The sequence below is a fragment of the Anser anser genome (assembly GCF_964211835.1).
Source record: "Anser anser genome assembly, contig: HAP1_SCAFFOLD_60, whole genome shotgun sequence".
NCBI classification, from domain to species: domain Eukaryota; kingdom Metazoa; phylum Chordata; class Aves; order Anseriformes; family Anatidae; genus Anser; species Anser anser.
In genome coordinates, this window is record NW_028153867.1 from 1019764 (window position 1) to 1027385 (window position 7622).

Consider the following 7622-nt stretch of genomic DNA (forward strand, 5'->3'; position numbering starts at 1 on the left):
CACTGGCACCACTGGGGATGCAGTGCAGTGAGTGCAGAGAGTGCACTGGCACCACTGGGGATGCAGTGTAGTGAGTCCAGAGAGTGCACTGGCACCACTGGGGATGCAGTGCAGTGAGTCCAGAGAGTGCACTGGTACCACTGGAGATGCAGTGCAGTGAGTCCAGAGAGTGCACTGGATCAATTGGGGATGCAGTTCAGTTAGTCCAGAGAGTGCACTGGCACCACTGGGGATGCAGTGCAGTGAGTCCAGAGAGTGCACTGGCACCACTCTGGATGCAGTGCGGTGAGTCCAGAGAGTGCACTGGCACCACTGGGGAAGCACTGCAGTGACTCCAGAGAGTGCACTGGCACCACTCTGGATGCAGAGCAGTGAGTCCAGAGAGTACACTGGCACCACTCTGGATGCAGTGCAGTGAGTCCAGAGAGTGCACTGGCACCACTGGGGAAGCACTGCAGTGACTCCAGAGAGTGCACTGGCACCACTCTGGATGCAGAGCAGTGAGTCCAGAGAGTACACTGGCACCACTGGGGATGCAGTGCTGTGAGTCCAGAGAGTGCACTGGCACCACTGGGGATGCACTGCAGTGAGTCCAGAGAGTGCACTGGCACCACTGGGGATGCAGTGCAGTGAGTGCAGAGAGTGCACTGGCACCACTGGGGATGCACTGCAGTGAGTCCAGAGAGTGCACTGGCACCGACGGGGATGCAGTGCAGTGAGTCCAGAGAGTGCACTGGCACCACTGGGGATGCAGTGAAGTGAGTCCAGAGAGTGCAGTGGCACCACTGGGGATGCAGTGCTGTGAGTGCAGAGAGTGCACTGGCACCACTGGGGATGTACTGCAGTGACTCCTGAGAGTGCACTGGCACCACTGGGAATGCAGTGCAGTGAGTCCAGAGAGTGCACTGGCACCATTGGGGATGTACTGCAGTGAGTCCAGAGAGTGCACTGGCACCACTGGGGATGCAGTTCAGTGAGTCCACAGAGTGCACTGGCACCACTGGGGATGCAGCGCAATGACTACAGAGAGTGCACTGGCACCACTGGGGATGCAGTGCAGTGAGTGCAGAGAGTGCACTGGGACCACTGGGAATGCAGTGCTGTAAGTCCACAGAGTGCACTGGCACCACTGGTGATGCACTGCAGAGACTCCAGAGAGTGCACTGGCACCACTGGGGATGCAGTGCAGTGAGTCCAGAGAGTGCACTGGCACCACTGGGGATGCACTGCAGTGCGTCCAGAGAGTGCACTGGCACCACTGGGGATGCAGTGCTGTGAGTCCAGAGAGTGCACTGGCACCACTGGGGATGCAGTGCTGTGAGTCCAGAGAGTGCACTGGCACCACTGGGGATGCAGTGCAGTGAGTCCAGAGAGTGCACTGGCACCACTGGGGATGCAGTGCAGTGAGTCCAGAGAGTGCACTGGCACCGACGGGGATGCACTGCAGTGAGTCCAGAGAGTGCACTGGCACCACCGGGGATGTAGTGCAGTGAGTCCAGAGAGTGCACTGGCACCACCAGGGATGCAGTGCTGTGAGTGCAGAGAGTGCAGTGGCACCACTGGGGATGCAGTGCAGTGAGTGCAGAGAGTGCACTGGCACCACTGGGGATGCACTGCAGTGAGTCCAGAGAGTGCACTGGCACCATTGGGGATGTACTGCAGTGAGTCCAGAGAGTGCACTGGCACCACTGGGGATGCAGTGCAATGACTCCAGAGAGTGCACTGGCACCACTGGGGATGCAGCGCAATGACTACAGAGAGTGCACTGGCACCACTGGGGATGCAGTGCAGTGAGTCCAGAGAGTGCACTGGCACCACTGGGAATGCAGTGCTGTAAGTCCACAGAGTGCACTGGCACCACTGGGGATGCACTGCAGAGACTCCAGAGAGTGCACTGGCACCACTGGGGATGCAGTGCAGTGAGTCCAGAGAGTGCACTGGCACCACTGGGGATGCACTGCAGTGAGTCCAGAGAGTGCACTGGCACCACTGGGGAAGCACTGCAGTGACTCCAGAGAGTGCACTGGCACCACTGGGGATGCACTGCAGAGACTCCAGAGAGTGCACTGGCACCACTGGGGATGCAGTGCGGTGAGTCCAGAGAGTGCACTGGCACCACTGGGGATGCAGTGCAGTGAGTCGAGAGTGCACTGGCACCACCGGGGATGCACTGCAGTGAGTCCAGAGAGTGCACTGGCACCACTGGGGATGCAGTGCCTTGAGTGCAGAGAGTGCACTGGCACCACTGGGGATGCACTGCAGTGAGTCCAGAGAGTGCACTGGCACCACCGGGGATGCAGTGCTGTAAGTCCAGAGAGTGCACTGGCACCACTGGGGATGCCGTGCAGTGAGTCCAGAGAGTGCACTGGCACCACTGGGGATGCAGTGCGGTGAGTCCAGAGAGTGCACTGGCACCACTGGGGATGCAATACAGTGAGTCCACAGAGTGCACTGGCACCACTGGGGATGCACTGCAGAGACTCCAGAGAGTGCACTGGCACCACTGGGGATGCACTGCAGTGACTCTAGAGAGTGCACCGGTACCACTGGGGATGCAGTGCAGTGAGTCCAGAGAGTGCACTGGCACCACTGGGGAGGCACTGCAGTGACTCCAGAGAGTGCACTGGCACCACTGGGGATGCAGTGCAGTGAGTCCAGAGAGTGCACTGGCACCACTGGGGATGCTGCGCAATGACTACAGAGAGTGCACTGGCACCACTGGGGATGCAGTGCAGTGAGTCCAGAGAGTGTACTGGCACCACTGGGGATGCAGTGCCTTGAGTGCAGAGAGTGCACTGGCACCACTGGGGATGCAGTGCTGTAAGTCCATAGAGTGCACTGGCACCACTGGGAATGCACTGCAGTGAGTCCAGAGAGTGCACTGGCACCACTGGGGATGCAGTGCAGTGAGTCCAGAGAGTGCAGTGGCACCACTGGGGATGCAGTGCAGTGAGTCCAGAGAGTGCACTGGCACCACTGGGGATGCAGTGCAGTGAGTCCAGAGAGTGCACTGGCACCACTGGGGATGCAGTGCAGTGAGTCCAGAGAGTGCACTGGCACCATTGGGGATGTACTGCAGTGAGTCCAGAGAGTGCACTGGCACCACTGGTGATGCAGTGCAATGACTCCAGAGAGTGCACTGGCACCACTGGGGATGCAGTGCGGAGAGTCCAGAGAGTGCACTGGCACTGGCACCACTGGGGATGCAGTGCAGTGAGTCCAGAGAGTGCACTGGCACCACTGGGGTTGCGGTGCAGTGAGTCCAGAGAGTGCACTGGCACCATTGGGGATGTACTGCAGTGAGTCCAGAGAGTGCACTGGCACCACTGGGGATGCAGTGTAGTGAGTCGAGAGAGTGCACTGGCACCACTGGGGATGCAGTGCAATGACTCCAGAGAGTGCACTGGCACCACTGGGGATGCACTGCAGTGAGTCCAGAGAGTGCACTGGCACCACTGGGGATGCAGTGTAGTGAGTCCAGAGAGTGCAGTGGCACCACTGGGGATGCAGTGCAGTGAGTCCAGAGAGTGCACTGGATCAATTGGGGATGCAGTTCAGTTAGTCCAGAGAGTGCACTGGCACCACTGGGGATGCAGTGCAGTGAGTCCAGAGAGTGCACTGGCACCACTGGGGATGCAGTACAGTGACTCCAGAGAGTGCACTGGCACCACTGGGGAAGCACTGCAGTGAGTCCAGAGAGTGCACTGGCACCACTGGGGATGCACTGCAGTGACTCTAGAGAGTGCACCGGCACCACTGGGGATGCAGTGCGGTGAGTCCAGAGAGTGCACTGGCACCACTGGGGATGCAGTGCGGTGAGTCCAGAGAGTGCACTGGCACCACTGGGGATGCAGCGCACTGACTACAGAGAGTGCACTGGCACCACTGGGGATGCAGTGCAGTGAGTCCAGAGAGTGCACTGGCACCACTGGGGATGCAGTGCGGTGAGTCCAGAGAGTGCACTGGCACCACTGGGGATGCAGTGCTGTAAGTCCAGAGAGTGCACTGGCACCACTGGGGATGCACTGCAGTGACTCCAGAGAGTGCACTGGCACCACTGGGGATGCAGTACAGTGAGTCCACAGAGTGCACTGGCACCACTGGGGATGCACTGCAGAGACTCCAGAGAGTGCACTGGCACCACTGGGGATGCACTGCAGTGAGTCCAGAGAGTGCACTGGCACCCCTGGGGATGCACTGCAGTGAGTCCAGAGAGTGCACTGTCAGCACTGGGGATGCAGTGCAGTGAGTCCAGATAGTGCACTGGCACCACTGGGGATGCAGTGCAGTGATTCCAGAGAGTGCCACCACTGGGAATGCACTGCTGTGAGTCCAGAGAGTGCACTGGCACCACTGGGGATGCAGTGCAGTGAGTGCAGAGAGTGCACTGGCACCACTGGCGATGCAGTGTAGTGAGTCCAGAGAGTGCACTGGCACCACTGGGGATGCAGTGCAGTGAGTCCAGAGAGTGCACTGGCACCACTGGAGATGCAGTGCAGTGAGTCCAGAGAGTGCACTGGATCAATTGGGGATGCAGTTCAGTTAGTCCAGAGAGTGCACTGGCACCACTGGGGATGCACTGCAGTGAGTCCAGAGAGTGCACTGGCACCACTGGGGATGCAGTGCAGTGAGTCCAGAGAGTGCACTGGCACCACTCTGGATGCAGTGCGGTGAGTCCAGAGAGTGCAGTGGCACCACTGGGGATGCACTGCAGTGACTCCAGAGAGTGCACTGGAACCACCGGGGATGCAGTGCAGTGAGTCCAGAGCGTGCCCTGGCACCACTGGGGATGCAGTTCAGTTAGTCCAGAGAGTGCACTGGCACCACTGGGGATGCAGTGCAGTGAGTCCAGAGAGTGCACTGGCACCACTGGGGATGCAGTACAGTGACTCCAGAGAGTGAACTGGCACCACTGGGGATGCACTGCAGTGAGTCCAGAGAGTGCACTGGCACCACTGGGGATGCACTGCAGTGAGTCCAGAGAGTGCACTGGCACCACTGGGGATGCAGTACAGTGAGTCCACAGAGTGCACTGGCACCACTGGGGATGCACTGCAGAGACTCCAGAGAGTGCACTGGCACCACTGGGGATGCACTGCAGTGACTCTAGAGCGTGCACCGGCACCACTGGGGATGCAGTGCAGTGAGTCCAGAGAGTGCACTGGCACCACTGGGGAAGCACTGCAGTGACTCCAGAGAGTGCACTGGCACCACTGGGGAAGCACTGCAGTGACTCCAGAGAGTGCACTGGCACCACTCTGGATGCAGAGCAGTGAGTCCAGAGAGTACACTGGCACCACTCTGGATGCAGTGCAGTGAGTCCAGAGAGAGCACTGGCACCACTGGGGATGCAGTGCAGTGAGTCCAGAGAGTGCACTGGCACCACTGGGGATGCACTGCAGTGACTCCAGAGAGTGCACTGGCACCACTGGGAATGCAGTGCAGTGAGTCCAGAGAGTGCACTGGCACCACTGGGGATGCAGTGCAGTGAGTCCAGAGAGTGCACTGGCACCACTGGGGATGCAGTTCAGTGAGTCCAGAGAGTGCACTGGCTCCACTGGGGATGCACTGCAGTGAGTCCAGAGAGTGCACTGGCACCAGTGGGGATGCAGTGCAGTGAGTGCAGAGAGTGCACTGGGACCACTGGGGATGCAGTACAGTGAGTCCACAGAGTGCACTGGCACCACTGGTGATGCACGCAGAGACTCCAGAGAGTGCACTGGCACCACTGGTGATGCAGTGCAGTGCGTCCAGAGAGTGCACTGGCACCACTGGGGAAGCACTGCAGTGAGTCCAGAGAGTGCACTGGCACCACTGGGGATGCAGTGCTGTGAGTCCAGAGAGTGCACTGGCACCACTGGGGATGCACTGCAGTGAGTCCAGAGAGTGCACTGGCACCACTGGGGATGCAGTGCAGTGAGTGCAGAGAGTGCACTGGCACCACTGGGGATGCACTGCAGTGAGTCCAGAGAGTGCACTGGCACCGACGGGGATGCAGTGCAGTGAGTCCAGAGAGTGCACTGGCACCACTGGGGATGCAGTGAAGTGAGTCCAGAGAGTGCAGTGGCACCACTGGGGATGCAGTGCTGTGAGTGCAGAGAGTGCACTGGCACCACTGGGGATGCAGTGCAGTGACTCCTGAGAGTGCACTGGCACCACTGGGGATGCAGTGCAGTGAGTCCAGAGAGTGCACTGGCACCACTGGGGATGTACTGCAGTGAGTCCAGAGAGTGCACTGGCACCACTGGGGATGCAGTGCAATGACTCCAGAGAGTGCACTGGCACCACTGGGGATGCAGCGCAATGACTACAGAGAGTGCACTGGCACCACTGGGGATGCAGTGCAGTGAGTCCAGAGAGTGCACTGGCACCACTGGGAATGCAGTGCTGTAAGTCCACAGAGTGCACTGGCACCACTGGGGATGTACTGCAGTGAGTCCAGAGAGTGCACTGGCACCACTGGGGATGCAGTGCAATGACTCCAGAGAGTGCACTGGCACCACTGGGGATGCAGCGCAATGACTACAGAGAGTGCACTGGCACCACTGGGGATGCAGTGCAGTGAGTCCAGAGAGTGCAGTGGCACCACTGGGAATGAAGTGCTGTAAGTCCACAGAGTGCACTGGCACCACTGGGGATGCAGTGCAGTGACTCCAGAGAGTGCACTGGCACCACTGGGGATGCAGTGCAGTGAGTCCAGAGAGTGCACTGGCACCACTGGGGAAGCACTGCAGTGACTCCAGAGAGTGCACTGGCACCACTGGGGATGCACTGCAGTGACTCTAGAGAGTGCACCGGCACCACTGGGGATGCAGTGCGGTGAGTCCAGAGAGTGCACTGGCACCTCTGGGGATGCAGTGCAGTGAGTCCAGAGAGTGCACTGGCACCACTGGGGATGCAGTGCAGTGAGTCCAGAGAGTGCACTGGCACCACTGGGGATGCAGTGCAGTGAGTCCAGAGAGTGCACTGGCACCACTGGGGATGCAGTGCTGTAAGTCCAGAGAGTGCACTGGCACCACTGGGGATGCACTGCAGTGACTCCAGAGAGTGCACTGGCACCACTGGGGATGCAGTACAGTGAGTCCACAGAGTGCACTGGCACCACTGGGGATGCACTGCAGAGACTCCAGAGAGTGCACTGGCACCACTGGGGATGCACTGCAGTGACTCCAGAGAGTGCACTGGCACCCCTGGGGATGCACTGCAGTGAGTCCAGAGAGTGCACTGACAGCACTGGGGATGCAGTGCAGTGAGTCCAGATAGTGCACTGGCACCACTGGGGATGCAGTGCAGTGATTCCAGAAAGTGCCACCACTGGGAATGCACTGCTGTGAGTCCAGAGAGTGCACTGGCACCACTGGGGATGCAGTGCAGTGAGTGCAGAGAGTGCACTGGCACCACTGGGGATGCAGTGTAGTGAGTCCAGAGAGTGCACTGGCACCACTGGGGATGCAGTGCAGTGAGTCCAGAGAGTGCACTGGCACCACTGGAGATGCAGTGCAGTGAGTCCAGAGAGTGCACTGGATCAATTGGGGATGCAGTTCAGTTAGTCCAGAGAGTGCACTGGCACCACTGGGGATGCACTGCAGTGAGTCCAGAGAGTGCACTGGCACCACTGGGGA